Source organism: Oryctolagus cuniculus, chromosome 11, assembly GCF_051225735.1.
Source record: "Oryctolagus cuniculus isolate XC-2025 breed Fujian yellow rabbit chromosome 11, ASM5122573v1, whole genome shotgun sequence".
NCBI classification, from domain to species: Eukaryota; Metazoa; Chordata; class Mammalia; order Lagomorpha; family Leporidae; genus Oryctolagus; species Oryctolagus cuniculus.
Genome location: NC_142877.1, coordinates 15,242,650 through 15,260,454, shown reverse-complemented (window position 1 = coordinate 15,260,454; position 17,805 = coordinate 15,242,650). Strand labels below are relative to the sequence as shown.

At 46.9% G+C, this 17,805-nt stretch overlaps 1 long non-coding RNA gene across 6 annotated transcripts in view; it reads left to right on the top strand.

The window, feature by feature from the left end:
* Positions 1-14,761, top strand: part of LOC149123354 (uncharacterized) — a 37,021-nt gene extending 22,260 nt beyond the window's left edge. The window contains exon 3 of one of the 6 annotated variants that reach the window (XR_016215814.1): positions 14,568-14,761. This is a non-coding gene — a long non-coding RNA (uncharacterized LOC149123354). Of the gene's footprint in view, positions 1-2,159; positions 2,926-14,563 lie in introns of those variants that run through there. The other 5 variants (XR_016215812.1, XR_016215811.1, XR_016215817.1 and 2 more) reach the window with 5 other exon arrangements.
* Positions 14,762-17,805: the final 3,044 nt, after the last annotated feature.

Here is a 17,805-nt window from a genome sequence, read left to right as displayed (position 1 = left end):
CTGCCTGGTGCCTGTAGGCAGGTGGGAGAGCCCTTAGCTGGGTTAAGGAGCACTTGGAGGAAGAGCAGATTTGCACTGAGGTTTCTGTGATATATTCTCAAGGAAATGTTAGCAAGGTAGGAAAATATATGTGGGTATTGTGAGCCAGACTTTTCTATTACACCATTAGTTGGCTATTGTTAAATAAGAGAAGCTATCATTTCATACAAATATAATTTGTATTAGACCATTGTATTGATTTCTACCATTAGTTTGAATAGATTCTCTGTGATTTTGGGGGATATGTATTATACATATCATTTGCAAATGATGATAAGTTGCCTGTTCCCTTATGACAGTTCAACTTGCTATTTCTTTTTCTTGTCTTATCATGTTGGCTAAGATGCAGACCCTTTAAGAACTCGTGATACTGGTATTTGTGCAGCCAGGAGTGAGATGACTTTGAGAGGAAGGAAGCTAGAGGCAGTATAGCTGGCTAAGAAAGTAGGGCAGTAGTTCAGATGTGGGCTGATGTCTTTGAAAGGGTAAGAACTGAAGATAGGAAGGTATGAAAACATTAGCCCTGTTCCCCTTAACTCATAGGAAGAACAGTTGTATGGCATTGAAAGGAAGCTCACAGACTTCAACCCTGAAGCATAGTGGTCAGGTTGACAGAAGACCAAGAATGTTTCAGACAGTAAGCGTTAAAGTTGGGGAGAATGTGTTCATCTGGACAAGAGAACAGAAGGGAAATTTATCAAAATTCTAGATTTTTAAACAGTTCTAAAGAGGTAAGAGCCAAAGAAATGAACAAATATGTGCTTTTCTGATCTATCTTCATGGTTGAAGCTTAATCCATTTTCCAAAATATCTTATAGCAACAATTATGTACGTAGCGCCAGTGTGTGTATAGCGTATCATTTGGCTCCCCAGCACTCCTGTGGTGTGAGTAATAATTCACATTTATCCAGGACTTGGCATTTTCTAATGTGCTCAGATTACCTCATTTGGTGCTTATATTCCCGGGGCTCATTCCCTTGCAGTTCAGGCATCAGTAAAAATCAATCTACTGTTAGTTCTTTGAACACAATGTCCTGTACTCTCTCTACAAAGCCTTTGTGCATGTGGCCCACGCTGGGATGCATGTTCCTCTGTCACAACACTGTCCAGATCAGGGAGAGATCCGTGTTTCACTGCGAGAAGGGAGACGTGAGTGGAGCCAGTGGAGCCCCTGAAATAATCCCGACCAATAGAGGCCATAGCACAGCCCCACATATGTTACTAGATTTGGCACTATATAAGGGTCCTTTCAGAAAGTTTGTGGGAAAATGGAATGAAAAACTAAGTTTATTTTGCTATAACAATTTTGAAATCCAGGCATAGTTTTTACGTGTTATGTATTTCCCATGAACTTTTCTTTCTTTATTTTTTTAAGAGAGGGAGATACAGAGAGAAAGGGTTTCCATCTGCTGGTTCACTCCCCAAATGGCCGCAATGGCTGGAGCTAAGCTGATCCGAAGCCAGGAGCCCGGAGCTTCTTCCAGGTCTCCGATGTGAGTGCATGTGCCCAAGTACTTGGGCCATTTTCCACTGCTTTCCCAGGACATTAGCAGGGAGCTGGATCAGAAGAGGAGGACCCAGGACACAATCTGGCACCCATATGGGATACTGGCGCCACAGGCTGAGGCTTAGTCAACTGTGCCACAGCGCTGGCTCCTTCCATGAACTTTGTGAAGACACCTTACATTACCTGCTGGTTTAGGCCTTGCTGAGCTCTCTTGTGTCAGGGAAGAAAAGAGAAAGTCCTAGGTCTTGTGTTGTGGTGCAGCAGGTGTAGCTGTGGGCTGAGGAGCACTGGTTCAAGTCACAGCTGCTCTGCTTCCCATCCAGCTCCCTGCTAATGCACATGGGAAAGCAGTGGAAGCTGACCAAAGTGCCTGGGCTCCCGCACCCAGCGGGTATGACAGGATAGAGTTCTGGCTCCTGGCTTTGGCCTTGCCTAGCCCTGGATGTTGTGGCCATTTGGAGAGTGAACTAGTGGAAGAAAGATTCTCTCTCTCTATCTCTGTCTCTCTCTTCTCTCTGTGTCACATTGCCTATCAAATAAATAAATCAATCTATAAATCTTTTTAAAAAGTCCTCTTTCTTTACCCAAATGCAATTCTTTTTCTTATTTTCAGGGTATACCTTGGGGAGAGCACACATCAGCCTGTCTGACCAGTCACCGTTCTGCTTGGGGCAGGTGTCAAATACTGTGTCTGGAGATGCCAAGAGGCTCAAGGGAGTAATGCTGGGGTTTGGGTGCTGTCCCAAGGGGAAATCCCACAAGGTTCCAGGGTCTGGGGAAACGAAGCGTGCATGGCTGGATCTGGATCTCTCTACAGTTAGGTTGGGTTGGGTTGCAGGGGACCTTGGGTGGCCTTCAGACCTCGGAGACCTCACATCCCCGATCTCCAAGGACCTGCTCTTGGACCCTCCACAGCTCATCTGCATGGTCAGTGTTTGTCACTCTTCTGCACTTACCCTCAGTGGGCTCCTCTGTCAGCTGGAAGACTGTGGGGGACATGGACCAAGTCTACTCCATCCTGCTCACCCACAGTGCCTTGTCTGTCTGCTGCCAGGCACGCATGTTGGTTGAGCTGCAACCGCAGTTGGGCCACCTGCCCTAGCTTTGCAGTCATGGCTCCATAACCTGTCCTGTGGCTGCCTGTGGAGGAAGAAGAAGAAAAATGAATCCTAGTGACTTGGTGGGTTGAAGAGGTTCCAGATCTCTCGCTCACGTCAAGCTTGGGCTGTGTGGACTGGATAATGCACGCTGCCAGCGAGCCTGGGCTTGCCCAGGACTGGGAGCAGGGGAGAAGGGAGAGCAATGTTGTCACTTTAATTGCATTGGCATAAATATTTGATATTCAATAAATTAGATCTGGAGCAAGGAAAACATTCTTGCAAATGGATTTTTTACCTGGAGCCCAGCCCCATTAGCAGCAGAGTGGAGGGCAGGCTGCCCCCGGGCTGGTAATTAACTCAAGTGGAGCAGAACTAAGCATTTTTGACAGCCTTCCTGGTCTGGAATTAACTGTCATCTCTCAGGGAAAAAGAAACTGCTCTGTCACATGACGGTAGCAAGACTGCGCCAATCCTGCCAGCCGGCCAAGTTCGCGGTCAGCTCTGTACTGCACGGCCTGCAGTGTGTTTTCATCATTAGAGACAAGTTTAAAAGCAACTAATGATGTATTTCATATCCACGTACCTGAACCACAGATTTCACCCAAAGAGAAGACATTAGCATGGTAATTCAATTTCTGCCCCTCTTCCGCGGTTGTAATCACTTGAGATACGGCGGGGGCGGATGCTGCTGTAAGTCACCATGCGGGGAGACTTGAAGATAGGACAGACTCAATTTTTTTCCTCCTGCCTGTATCGGGACTGCCTGTAATGAGCAACAGCTTAGCCGCTGTCTGCGCCATCTCCCCGCTGCCCCCACCTCGTGTGTGTGAAGCAGTAATTGCTTCTGAGAAAAGGCAAAGCTGCTGGAGCCTGAAACTCGCTCTGGAAGCCACTGCGTGTCTTGTTCGGTGGAAACTGATGCAGTGGGCATTGGCTTGCTCTGGGCCTCTCGCCTGGCCGGCGCACGCACAGGTGACACCCGATGAGGTTGGAGGTCTGTCCTCCGGGCTCGGTGGTCTGGGATGGGCGCCGGCTCCCGGGAGGGACGACTGTGTGTGCATGGAGGTAGCGCTGACTTGGGCCATGTGCACACACAGATCAGACTCACCCACATGGCCTAGATTTTCTGCCTATTCCGCCTTCTTCGTCACTCAGCCCCGGCACTGCTTCCCATGGAGGACATGCGCTGATTGCCAATTCTCCGCTTTCTGTCTTCCTGGGCGACGCTGCCCGAGACTGGCCTTCAGCTCTGATCTGGACTCTCCGCCTTCAGTCTGAGCTCTCTCCCTGAACAGTGTGGACCCTGAATATGCGATCCTGCTCTTCCCCTGCTGCTGAAATGGCCCGTTGTTCTTCCTGGCACCCCAGTAGTGGGCCCTGGACCTTGGCTGCTCATTAGAATCTTGGGGGTCAGACCGGCTAGACCACAGACCATAAAGTTGAGGCCCAGGTCATTTGGATGCTCTGCCGGGGTGGCAGCCTGTGGCTTAGAAGATCCAGCCCTGAAACCTCAGCCTACCACCCCTAGCCTCAACTGCCACCTCTCCCTTTGTCCCCAGAAAACATCAGTCTCACCCAGATCCTTAGACCTCCCTCAAACGTGCAGACCCTCCCCTCCAACTCCTTGCCTGGTTAACTTTCCTCATCCCTTAAGACTCAACAAAATGGCACCTCCTCTGTGAAGCCTTCCCTAACTCCCCCAGCACTTAGAATAATTCTCACCTCCCTCCCTCCCTCCCTCCCTCCCTCCCTCCCTCCCTCCCTCCCTCCCTCCCTTCTTCACTCACTCACTCACTCACTCACATGCAGGTCTTGTGTGCAGATGACTTAACAGTGAAATGACAGATGCTCCCTGCTAGTGCAAGGCAGGAAACAGGGGCAGGGCCAGGGGAGGCTCCTTCGGGGAAGGGACACTCGAGGTGATCTGGAGGGTGCCTAGGAGTTAGGCACAGAGGGAGGGAGGGATAGGGAGAGGGATTAGAGGAGGGGTGAGCCCTGGCTATGCACAGGGGCCAGAGTCTATCCTTCTCTCCACAGTGTGTTGAGTCTCCCAGGGGAAGAGCTCTCAATAGATACTTGTTGGTGAGATGAGAGACTGGGCCAGCCCTGGTGGTGGGGGCATGGAGGACCAGTGTCAGAGGAGGGACAAGATAAAGTCTCCAGGAGGAATGGGGCGGGGGGTGATTGGTGCTTGCTGTTGAAAGACGTGCATGTAAGTTAAGCCCCCATGAGGAGGCAGGATCATTCCCACTTCACAGACGGAAGATTTGGGACCCCGGTTAACTAATCACTCAGCCAGGAAGTGCTAGTGCTGGGACTTGAACTTGGCGGTTGGCCCTGGAGTCCGTGCTTTTCATGGCTGTGCCGTGTAGCCCAGACGCAGCCGGCTCTCTTACCAGAGCTGCTGGTTCCTCCAACCCTCCTCCAGGCAGCCCTCGCCCGGCACAGGGCTGACTCCTGGAGGCGACTGAGACTGCAGGGCTGGGAAGGAAACTTTGAACGATAACATTCAAGAGGGAAATAGGAGTTTTTCAGAGAGACGTCCGGATCTCTTTGAGAGAATCACGAGACCTGTGGCAGCTGTTGCGTTCCTGGCCCCGGGGAGATGCGGAGAAGTGAGCTGAGTGCCCACCGGGCCCAGGAGAGTGGGGCCTGTGGACCTCTCCACTCCCCTTGCTGCTGCCTGAGTGCCCCGCCACTCTCGCAAACATCTTACATGTTCTGTCCATTTTCCCCTCCACTATTTTATTGAGAGATCATTTGCATTGTAAAATGCAACAAATCTAAGTATTCAGTGGGATGACTTCTAAAAAATTTGGGAGGCCAAGAGAGGAGAGAGAGAGAGCGAGCAAGCGAGGGCGCTCTCATCCACTGGTTGACTCTCCAAATGCCTACAACAGTTGGAGCTGGGCCAGGTAGAAGCCAAGAGCCAAGTACTCTATTTGGGTCTCCCACACGGATGGCAGGGACCCAACTACTTAAGCCATCACCTGCTGCCTCCCATGGGGTACGTCTGTGGGAAGCTGGCATTGGAAGTGGAGCAGGGACTCAAACCCAGACACTCTGATATGCAGCGTCATCTTAATTGCTGCACCAAACGCCCACCCCAGCTTGATGACTTAAAAACCCAAAATTTGATTTTGGAATAATTTTGTATTTACAGAAATGTTGCAGAGTTCTCACATATCCTACACTCGGTTTTTCCTAATGTTAACATCTTGCATTGTTATAACACAGTTGTCAAAACAAAGAAATTGACGTGGGTACATGGCTGTGAACCGAACTCCAGACTTTATTTGGGTTTCACCAGCTTTGCCGTTCACGTGCTTTCTCTGTTTCAGAGCCTTTAGCTGTCACGTCTCCTTAGTCTCCTCTGGTCTGTGACAAGTCCTCTTTTTTCCCCCCTTGTTTCTCGTGCCTTTGACAGTTTTGAGGTGTACCGGTCAGGTATCTTGTAAAATGTCCCTCGGTTTGGGTTTCTCGAGTTCTGCTCATGGTTAGGCCACGTGAGTGCCCTTCTCATCCATCACATCAGGAGGAACGTGACATCTACGTGTCCTGCCATTGGTGAGCAATGACACTTTTAGGCACACAAATACCTGCTAACTCCACCCACGGCTAGCTATAGAACCTGCCAGCTTCTCCTTGGGTTCCTTTCCACTCTGCCTCTCACCATTAGGTAACCTCTGATCAGATTTCTGTAATTCAGTTAACAGTGCCTGCCCTTGAACTTCACAGATGAGAAATCTTAACTATGTGGGGCTGGCGCTGTGGTGTAGTGGGTAAAGCTGCCACCTGCAGTGCTGGCATCCCATATGGGAGCCAGTTCAAGTCCCAGCTGCTCCACTTCCGATCCTACTCTCTACTATGGTCTGGGAAACAGTGAAAGATAGCCTTTTGGGCCCCTGCACCCACATGAGAGACCTGGAAGAAGCTCCTGGCTTCTGGCTTTGGGTCAGCACAGCTCTGGCCATTGTGGCCAATTGGGGAGTGAACCAGCAGATGGAAGACCTGTCTCTCTCTCTCTTGCTCTCGCTCTGCCTCTCCTTTTCTGTGTAACTCTGAGTTTCAAATAAATAAATAAATCTTTTAAAAAAAATCTTAACTATATGACTTCTTTTGCCTTGACTTTTTCTTTTTTGCATAACAAAAGATGCACCCATGTTGCTGGTAGCAGTAGAGGTTTTCACTCTTGTCTAGTATTCCACTGTAGGAGTATTCATGTTATCTGTCCATCCGGTGGTGGATGGGCTTTTGGGTTGGGTCCAGCTCGGGGCTGTTATGCTGCACTCTTGTGAGGTCCATTCTGAACAAACAGTGCTTCAGTTTTGAGAGTCCAGGTGGTGGGGGGCTTTCCTCCCATCTCATTGGCTCTCACTCCTAAAGACTTTCTAAAAATACTCTCATTCATGCTCTTGGCAGATGCATGCGGGAAGAATAAAAGCCTCTAAGAGGAACAGAGGAAAAAGCTCTCTGTAGGAGATGAACATTCTGTGCATCAGCAAATCTCATCAGCTTCAGCTCCCAGGGATTTCTTAAATGTCTCCACTCATCTCTGTTTTCCGCATTCCCACCAGGGACAAAGCCATGTCCATTTGTTCTCTTCTCACTGGTTATACTCCCTGATACCACCCTCCACAATTCATTCTTTACATGACAGCCAGAAAGATCTTTCCAAAGCACCAATCAGCCCACCCTTAGGGTCCCACGAGGCTTCCTTCTGCCTTCAGGGAAACTTCAACCCCCTTATTACACTCCAGGCCCTTTAGTGTGTAGTTCTGTCCATCCGCACTGCCTTGTCTCTCTTCCCATTAACTCTTCCCAGCTCAGAGTCTTTGCACTGGCTGTTCCCCCTGCCTGGAATGTGCTTTTCCAGGAAATGTGTGCGGCACACCCTTTCTGTCCAGATGGGGCCCTATTCCAGCGGCACCTCTGCGGAGGGGCTTCCGCTGGCCACCCAGCCAGAAGCATCAGTCCCCTCCCCTCCTCACCGATCTGTTCTCTCTGGATGTGCTGTGTGCAAATTTCACATACATGGAACTGTGTCATAGGTGGAATTTTGTGTCTGCTTCTTGCACATCCTGGAATATTTTCAAAGCTCATCCATGATGTGGTAGTTCCTCTTAATGCCTGATAGGATTCCATGGTGTTGATACGTCATAGTCGATCTGTTCATCTGTGGTGCACATGGAATTGTTTCCACTGTTTGGACATTCATGGATGTGCTGCTGTTACTATTGTGTATGTGTTTTTCTTGCACCCTGTGTTTCACTTCTCTTTGCTATATATACAGTGGAGTTGCTTGCTCCCGTGGTGACTATATGCTTATTTAGCTTTTTTGAAAAACTGCCTGTTTTCCAAAGCAACCGCATGGTTTTATATTCCAACCAGCCATGTACGTGTGTTCTGCTTTCTTTACATCTTTGTCAATGCTTGCTGAGTCTTCTTGGTCACAGCTATCCCAGTGGATGTGAAGTTAAGTCTCATTGGGATTTTAGTTTGCATTTTCCTGATAGCAAATGATGTTGCATATCTTTTCATATGTTTCTTGGTTATTAGTATGTCTTTGGAGAAATGTCTATTCAAATTCTTTGCTCATTCCTAAATTGGGCTATTTTTCTTATTATTGACTTGTAAGACTATTTGGTATATCCTGAATACTGCTCCCTTACCATATATGTGATTTGAAGGTATTTCCTTCCATTCTTGGGTTTTCTGAATAATGTTCTTTGAAGCATATAAGTTTTAGATTTTGTTGAAACCTAATTTATATATATTTTTTCTTTTGATGCTTTGGTGTCATATCTAAGAAAATATAGCCTAGTTGAGGTTACAAACGGTTATGTCTATCTTATAAGATTTTTATAGCTTTAGATCTTATATTAGAGCTCTCATTCACTGTGAGTTATTTTTGATATAGAGTAAAGGGTCCAGTTTCATTCTTTAGCAAGTGGTTATCTAGTTGATTTCCTGCTACTGAATCATTTTTTAAAAAACAATTATTTATTTAAGAGGCAGAATTACAAACAGAGAGGGAGAGACAGGGAGAGAGGTCTTCAATCCACTGGTCATTATGGCCAGAGCTCTGTTGATCTGAATCCAGGAGCTTCTTCCAGGTCTCCCACATGTGTGGGGGTACTCAAGCACTTGGGCCATCCTCCACTGCTTTCCCAGGCACATTAGCAAGGAGCTGGATCAGAAGTGGAGCAGCAGTCAATCTCACAGAACTATAGAACTAGAAAGATCATCTGGGGGCTGGTGCTGTGGCGTAGTTAAGCCTCCACCTGCAGCACCAGCTTCCCATATGGATGCCAGTGTGAGTCCTGGCTGTTCCACTTCCAATACAGCTCCCTGCTATTGCACCTGGGAAAACAACGGAGGATGGCCTGAGTACTTGTGTTCCTGAACCCGTGTGGGAGACATGGATGAAGCTCCTGGCTCCTAATTTTGGCCTGGCTTAGGAGAGTGAACCAGTAGATGGAAGTTTCTCTCTCTCTCTCTCTCTCTCCTTTTCTTTTTTTAAGATTTATTTATTGGCCGGCACCGTGGCTCACTTGGCTAATCCTCTGCCTGCAGCGCCGGCACCCTGGGTTCTAGTCCTGGCTGGGGCGCCGGATTCTGTCCCGGTTGCTCTTCTTCCAGTCCAGCTCTCTGCTGTGGCCTGGGAGTGCAGTGGAGGATGATGGCCCAAGTCCTTGGGCCCTGCACCCCATGGGAGACCAGGAGGAGGCACCTGGCTCCTAGCTTTGGATCAGCGCAGTGCACCGGACACAGTGCATCGGCCATAGTGGCCACGTGGGGGGTGAACCAATGGAAGAAAGACCTTTCTCTCTGTCTCTCTCTCTAAGTCTGCCTGTCAAAAAAATTTCAAAAAAATTTATTTATTTATTTGAAAGAGTTACAGAGAGAGGAGAGGCAGAGAGAGAGAGAGAGAGAGAGAGAGAGAGAGAGAAAGGACTTCCATCCGATAGTTCACTCCCCAGTTGGCTGCAATAGCCTGAGCTGCGCTGATCCGAAGCCAGGAGCTTATTCCAGATCTCCCACCTGGGTGCAGGAGCCCAAGGATGTGGGCCATCTTCTACTGCTATCCCAGGCCATAGCAGAGAGCTGGATCAGAAGTGAAGCAGCCAGGACTAGAACCAGTGCCCATATGGGATGCCAGTGCTTCAGGCCAGGGCATTAATCCCCTGTGCAGGCTGCGGCCATCTGGGGAGTGAAGCAGTGGGTGGAAGACCTCTCTCTGTCTCTACCTCTCTCTGTAACTCTGTCTTTCAAATAAATAAAATAAAAATCTAAAAAAAAAAAAGAAAACATGTAGTAAATGCAAAATGTAAATCCTATTTTATCAGTAATTATAGTAAATATAAATATATTTAGCACTTCAAAGGGTAGGTATAGACAGAATTGATTACATTTTTTATTTTTTAATTTTATTTATTTTTGACAGGCAGAGTGGACAGTGAGAGAGAGAGAGACAGAGAGAAAGGTCTTCCTTTGCCATTGGTTCACCCCCAATGGCTGCCGCGGCCGGCGCGCTGCGGCCGGCGCACCGTGCTGATCCGATGGCAGGAGCCAGGTACTTATCCTGGTCTCCCATGGGGTGCAGGGCCCAAGCACTTGGGCCATCCTCCACTGCACTCCCAGGCCACAGCAGAGAGCTGGCCTGGAAGAGGGGCAACCAGGACAGAATCTGGCGCCTCGACCGGGACTAGAACCCGGTGTGCCGGCGCCGCAAGGCGGAGGATTAGCCTAGTGAGCCGCAGTGCCGGCTCATTTTTTATTTTTAAAAGATTTATTGGCTGGCGCTGCAGCTCAATCAGCTAATCCTCTGCCTGCGGCGCCAGCACACCATGTTCTAGTCCCAGTTGGGGTGCCGGATTCTGTCCCAGTTGCTCCTCTCCAGTACAGCTCTCTGCTGTGGCCTGGGAGTGCAGTGGAGGATGGCCCAAGTCCTTGGGCCCTGCACCCATGGGAGACCAGGAGAAGCACCTGGCTCCTGGCTTCAGATCAGCGCAGTGCGCCGGCCACAGTGCGGTAGTGGAAATTATTAATGTCTCCTTAATTTGTGAATGTAGGTTTGGTAGATACATAATTCTCACTTGACAGGTTTTGTGTGTGTGTGTGTGTGTGTGTGTGTGTGTGTGCGTGTGTTAGGAATGTGCCATACCATTGACTTTGGCTTCCATAGTGTCTGATTGGAAGTCAGCTGCTAATCTTATCGAAGCTGTGTGTGATGAGTCACTTCTCTCTTGATGCTTTTGAAGTTTCTCTCTGTTTTTGGCTAAAAATTATGATGCTTCTAGTCATCATATCCTACTTAAGTTTAACCTACTTGAGTTCATTGACCTTCTTGGATGTACAGAATAATATTTCTATCAAATTTTGGAAGCTTTGATCATTATTTCTTCAACTATTCTTTCTATCTCCTTCTTGCTTTCCTCTTCTTCTAAGAGTCTCCTTGTGTGTATATTAGTGTACATGATGGAACTTAATAGTCCTTGAGATTCTGTTCATTTTATTAATTATTTTCTTTCTGTTCTTCAGACTAGATAATCTCAAATATCTTAAATCATGTTTTATTATTTTATTTTATCCACTCACTCAAGTCTACACTTGAAATGTTCTAGTGAAATTTTCATGCCATTTGTAGTTTTTAATTATAGATTATCCATGGCCGGCGCCATGGCTCACTAGGCTAATCCTCCACCTAGCGGCGCCGGCACACCGGGTGCTAGTCCCGGTTGGGGCGCCGGATTCTGTCCCGGTTGCCCCTCTTCCAGGCCAGCTCTCTGCTGTGGCCAGGAAGTGCAGTGGAGGATAGCCCAGGTGCTTGGGCCCTGCACCCCATGGGAGACCAGGAAAAGCACCTGGCTCCTGGCTCCTGCCATCGGATCAGCGCGGTGCACCGGCCGCAGCGCGCCGGCCGCGGCAGCCACTGGAGGGTGAACCAATGGCAAAGGAAGACCTTTCTCTCTGTCTCTCTCTCTCACTGTCCACTCTGCCTGTCAAAAAATAAAAAAAATAAAAAATAAAAAAAAATTATAGATTATCCATTTTGTCCCTTTAGGTGATTTTTATCTCATTACTGATATTTTCAATTTCATGAGACATCATTCTTATACTTCCCTTTAGTTCTTTAGACATAGTTGTTTTCTTTTAAAAATATATTTCAAAAAGCTGGCTTAAGAGCTTTTTTTTTAAATAAGTCAGGTGACTAAACTTCCTCAAAGATAATTTCTATTGGCTGCTTTTCTTTTTCTTGTATATTAGCCATACACTCTTGTTTATTTTCATGCCCTAGTTATTTTGTTGTTGTTGAAAACAAGGCATTCTAAATATCAGAATCTTCCTTCTCCCTAAGGCTTATTATTTTGCCATTTGTTGTTGTTGTGTGTTTATTTAGTGACTTTCATGAACTAATGCTATAAAGCCTGTGCTTTTTGTTGCATGTGGCCTCTGTAGTCTCTGCCTATGTTAGCTTGTGGGGTTATTTGTTGATTGGATCAAAGTTTCCTTAAATGCCTGGAACCAATAAGTCTTCTAGTCTTTGCCAAGGAGCTTTGTGTGCGTGTTGGGGCATGCCTTCAACACTCCGCCAAGCAGTTTACAATTCCAGCTTAGTCTTCACTTCTTGCTTGCATAGGGTCCCAAGGTCAGCCAGAGGTAGATGCTTAGGGCCTTCTCAATCATGCACACAGTCCTACTCATGTGTGTGGCCTTTTTTTGAAGCGCCCTATGGAATTCCATTCTCCAGTGTTTTAAGTTTTGTAGTTAGCTTGTTTGTCCAAATTATCTTTCCCTCCAGCAGCTATAATGCTAAATAATTCTGTTTATTGTTTTTGACAAAACTCCCTAGAGGGAGTGAAAAAAGACTTCACAATGGTAACACTTTGAGCCAGGTCAAATAACAACAAACCTTGTGAGTGAGGCTTTCCAGGGAGCTGGCCGACAGGTCAATTAATGCCAATGCCCTAATAATGGAGCTTTGCAAGAGCTCCAACTATATTCTGACATCTCCAGTGGCTGCTAGGTTGTCGGTTAGCTCTGTGGTTATAGGCTATTGGTTTTCAGGGTTACTGTGGACTGGAGGACAGGAAATGGGAATAGGGCAAGTCAAAATGCTACCAAGATTATTCTCTTTATCAAGATGCAGTGTTTTAGTTAAAGTGATCATTTTAAGTGCATAACTAATCATAAAGATAGGAATAACTGTCAAAGGGATCACATAAATAAGACCAAGTGTCTGCTAATAACAATAGGTAGAATTAAAAAGGAGAGAATGATTTAACATGGGAAGCAGACTCGTAGAATGACAAACACCCTAAACAGCACTCTGGCCTCAGAATCAGCCCTTAAGGCATTTGGATCTGGCTGAAAAGCCCATGAAAGCATTTCAGGCATGGAAAGCCAAGACACTGTGGCAAAAAATGGCCTACATGAAAGATCTCTGTGAGTGAGATCCCAGTGGAAAGAAGGGGTCATCAAAGAAGGAGGTACCTTTCTCTGAAGGGAGGAGAGAACTTTCACTTTGCTTATGGCCCTGTCTAAATACTGACAGAGTTTGTGACTCAAAAGGCTTCCATAGCCTTGGCAGCTCATGACAAGAGCCTCAGGTGATCACTGACATCATAAATAAGAGTGTCAGTTGTTAAATCAACACAGGAGTCATTGTGCACTTGCTCCCCATGTAGGACCTCTATCCTTAATGAGTTGTACTATGAGAATTAATGGTAAAACTTGTCTTCAAACAGTACTTTATACTTTGTGTGTCTGTGTGGGTACAAATTGTTGAAATCTTTACTTAGTATAGAGTTGGTCTTCTGTATATAAAGATAATTAAAAATTAATCTTAATGAATAATGGGATAGGAGAGGGATTAGGAGGTAGGACGGGAGTCGGGGTGGGAAGATGGGTATGGGGGAAGAACCACTGTATTCCAAAAGCTGTAATTAAATAAAAGTTTTCTAAAATTTTTAGTGTTTTCCTAGAATAATTGTCCCTAGACTGATACAAAACATATGCTTAAATTAGGGTGATGGCAAATTCAAGAATTTGAAGTAAGGTTAATAATAAATGTACTTAGAGCTGCTGCAGGGCTAATGGATGTTAGAGCTAATGTGGCTCCACCAATAATATGTAGAAAGAGGTGACCAGCTATTAATTAATTTCCAGAGCTCTGAGGCAGTGGATTCTGACAATTTTTGCTAAATTTTCCTTGCTTTTATGGAGAAGAGGACGCTTTGCAGATTCCTAGTCTGCTGTCTGTCATAACACAACCATACGCATTTTTTTTGTTGTGACATCTCTTATAGTTTCTCTGCTGTTGTTAATAATCTCCATACAAATACCACCAAGCATATACCTAGACTGGAGCAAAGTTGGGCTTATTGGCTCATTACAATGAGAAAGATCACACATCATGGGAAACTGAGAGGCAGTGTGTAGGAATGATTGCGAATGATTTGTAGGATGTGGGCTTGAGTCAGGTGATTTTGAGGAGACTCCAGGGAAGCTGGGAAATCTCTAAATTGGATACATTATAGAAGTGGGGGGAATTCTGTAATTGGATATTCTAACAAATCTCACTTAGAATGTGAGAAGAATGGGAATGGAATGAGAGTAAAGCTATGATTGGCAAAGAAGCAACAGCCACCCTTGTTAGCTAGGATGGGATGTGAGAGGCTGCAGAGTGGCTGCCAAAGATATCAGATCCTAATCCCTGGGACCTATGAGGTTTGCCTTACGTGGAAAACTGGGCTTTGCAGATGTGATTATTAATGATCTTGAGATTCTGGGGATTATCCGAGATTATCCAGGTGAGCCCTAAATACAATCACAAGTGCCTTTGTAAGAGACACAATGGGGAGATGACACGATTCTCTCTCCCTCCCTCCCTCCCTCCCTCTCTCTCACAAAGACAGAGCTAAGAGAAATTTGAAGATGCTGGCATTGAAGAGAGCAGTACTGTGATGTCAAGTCAAGGAGTGCTGGCAGTCAAGGAAAGCAGAAGAGGTGAGGAACGGGCTCTTTCTTCCAGTGACTGGAGCGAGTACCACCCTGTGGGTGCCTTCATTATGGTCCAGTGGTACTGATTTCAAGCTCCGGCTTCTGGAATGGTGAGTGAATACATTTCTGTTCATTTACTCCATTAGGTTTTGACAAAACAATTTGATGTAACAGCTGTAGGCCACCAACACTGGGGATATTTGGTCGTTTTGGTGGTTTGGACAGTGTCCCTAAATTTGTCTATATTCAAAGGTTATGGCCAGGACTGTGTCCCACCCCCCCCCGCCCCCGATTTCTATGTTATGTCCCCCACCACGTTCTTCAGAAGGTGCCCTGGTTTCTCAGTGGATTTCTGTGAACGTCGTAGTTGAGATCAGGTTAGTTGAGTGGGCTCCAATCCAATGTGGCTGGTGTCAAAGGGGCAGATTTGGTCAGAGACACATGTGCTGGGAGGATGCTCTGTGTGACTGAGCTCATGCTGCCCCAGCCACGCAAGTGCAGAAACTCACACAGAGGCCTGGGAAGGCTCCTTGCTTGCACTTTCGGAGGAAGACGGCCTGCAGACACCTTGACTGCGGACTGCAGAGCGTGAATGAATTCCCTTCCCATGACTGAAGGCACTCAGCGTGCTGTGCTTTGTTATGGATCCCTAGCAAACGAATACGGTTCTGCTGGGACCAGAGTGGCTTTGCCTTCATCTTGCTCAGACACTCTCTTGATCCCAGAGTGTCCTTGTCTCCTGTGAGTGTTCTGTGAATGTCTCTGTTCCATAAGGGCATGCCAGGGCCCAGCTGTCAGTGCCAGGCAAGCCCCTCAATGTCAAGGGATGCTTTGCTTTGTCTCATCTGATAAATGTTCACATTGTGTTGTCTTTTTTTTTTTAAAGATTTATTGTAGAGATGGAGAGAGAGAGAGAGAGAGAGAGAGGGAGAGAGCCAGCGAGCAATCTGCCATTTGCTGGTTCACTTCCCCAAGTGGCTTAGATGGCTTGGGCTGGGCCAGGCAGAATCCTGGAGCTTGGAGGTCTATATGGGTCTTCTACATGGGTACAGGGGCCCAAGGACTTGGGCTGTCTTTGGCTGCTTTCCCAGGTGCATTAGCAGGAAGCTGGATTGGAAATGGAGCAGCTGGGACTCAAACTGGCATTCGTACCAGTGTTGCAGGTGGCAGCTCTACCCGCTGTGCCACAACCCCCGGCCCCGCCTTACATTGTCTTTAAGGGCTTTAAACTCATTTAAAATACTTAAATCCTCAGTGCAGCTGGCATTTATGTGGGGTGTGCGATCTGAGGTCGGTGACATGAGGTTACGAGTGATTAAGTGGGTCTTGGAGAGGAACTTGCTGAGGTGTCCAGGGATCTGAGCTGTCCCCGGGGCACGTTGCTGTGGTCTGAATGTTATGTCCCCACCTCAACTTAGCACATTGAAATCCTCCTCTCCAAGGAGGCAAGGCCTTTGAGAGGGGATTAGGTCATGGGGTAGAGAATGAATGGGATTAGTTTCCTTATAAAAGAGGCCCAAGAGAGACCCCCTCTCCCCAGCCCTTAACCACATGAGGACACAGCGAGATGGTGCCGTGCCTGAACTAGGAAGCAGGCACTCAGCAGACACCAAACCCGTGAGCACCTTGTTCTTGGGGTTCGCGCCTCCTGCACTGTACACAGCAGACTGCTGTTACAACTCACCCAGTCCATGGAGTTTTCTTAGGGAACACTGACTGATGCACTAAGAGGCCCCATCCTTTTTAACTCCCCTCAAGCTGCTTTGTGTATAGAAATAGCCTCAGAACAATCATGGGTGCATTCAGGGAGTAGCTCCCGTCTCTCCTCCTCATTGTGTTTGATGGAAGGAAAAGTGCCAGGCCCCTTAAGTTATAACGTTTGGTGGCTGTGAGTGCCTCCATCACTCTAGAGAGCCGGCTCATCAGCAAGAAGCCCTCCCCCAGCCCCACCTGCAGCTGGGCCTCAGTCGGCTATTTGGGTAAGTGCAGCTCGACATCAATTATGGATGAAGCTCCACGGGAGAGGAGTAAGTGGGCTGTTGTCTACTTTGAAAAATTAATGGGATCTGATTAATACGAGAGCACACTCCCTCTCCTCCCCGACCCAGAGAGCTCAGGGTGGTGGGGGTGGCCTGTGTGGGGTCAGGTTTCACCCAGAGAACCTGGCTCAGGAATCATCTGCCCCTCAGACAGGTGAGGAGGCCACGCTCTGCGAAGGTTAAGCAATCTGACCCACCTGGGAGAAGGAAACTCGTCACTTTTGATTTTTTAAAAAAGATGAAAACTTTTCTGATATGCACCATGAAAGCCATTTACAAGAGTCAAGCGGTGAATGGAATCTAACTCTCCTCAAAATCTGTGGTCTCAGGAATGTTTTACAGCCTTGCAAAGCTCCTAAGGCTCTCAAGGAACTCTGGCTATGTGGGTTCTGTCTATTGATAGTTACCATATGAGCTGCTGAAATGCAGACATTTAAAATATTTATTTATTAGCTCATTTAAAATAACATTGCTTTCAACAGGCCTTTTTATCTTTCATGTTTTTCTTTATGAGCTATAGATGAAATTATACATTTTCCACTAGATCTGATTTTTATTGTAAAATGTACATAGCAAAGTTTTCCATTTTAGCCATTTTTAAGTACAAGATTCAGTGACATTAAATACATTCCCAGTGTTGTGCAACCATAACCTCTGTCCATTGCCATAACTTTTTATCATCCCATATAGAAAGCCTGTACCCATGAAATAACAAGTCTTCATTCCTTTTTTTAAAAGATTTTTAAAATTTATTTGAAAGAGTTACAGAGAGAGATAGAGACAGAGAAAGGTCTTCCATCCAATGGTTCACTCCCCAGATGGCCACAACAGCCAGAGCTGTGCCAATCTGAAGCCAGGAGCTAGGAGCTTCTTCTGGGTCTTCCATGTGGATACAGAGACCCAAGTACTTGGGTCGTCTTTTGCTGCTTTTCCAGGCACATTTAGCAGGGAGCTGGATCACAAGTGGGGCAGTTGGGACTCGAACCTGCACCCATATGAGATGCCAGCGCTGATCGCAGGGCTTTAACCCACTACGCCACAGCACTGGCCCCCTTGTTCCTTTATCTCCCAGACTCTCTCTCTCTCTCTCTTTTTAAGATTTCTTTATTTATTT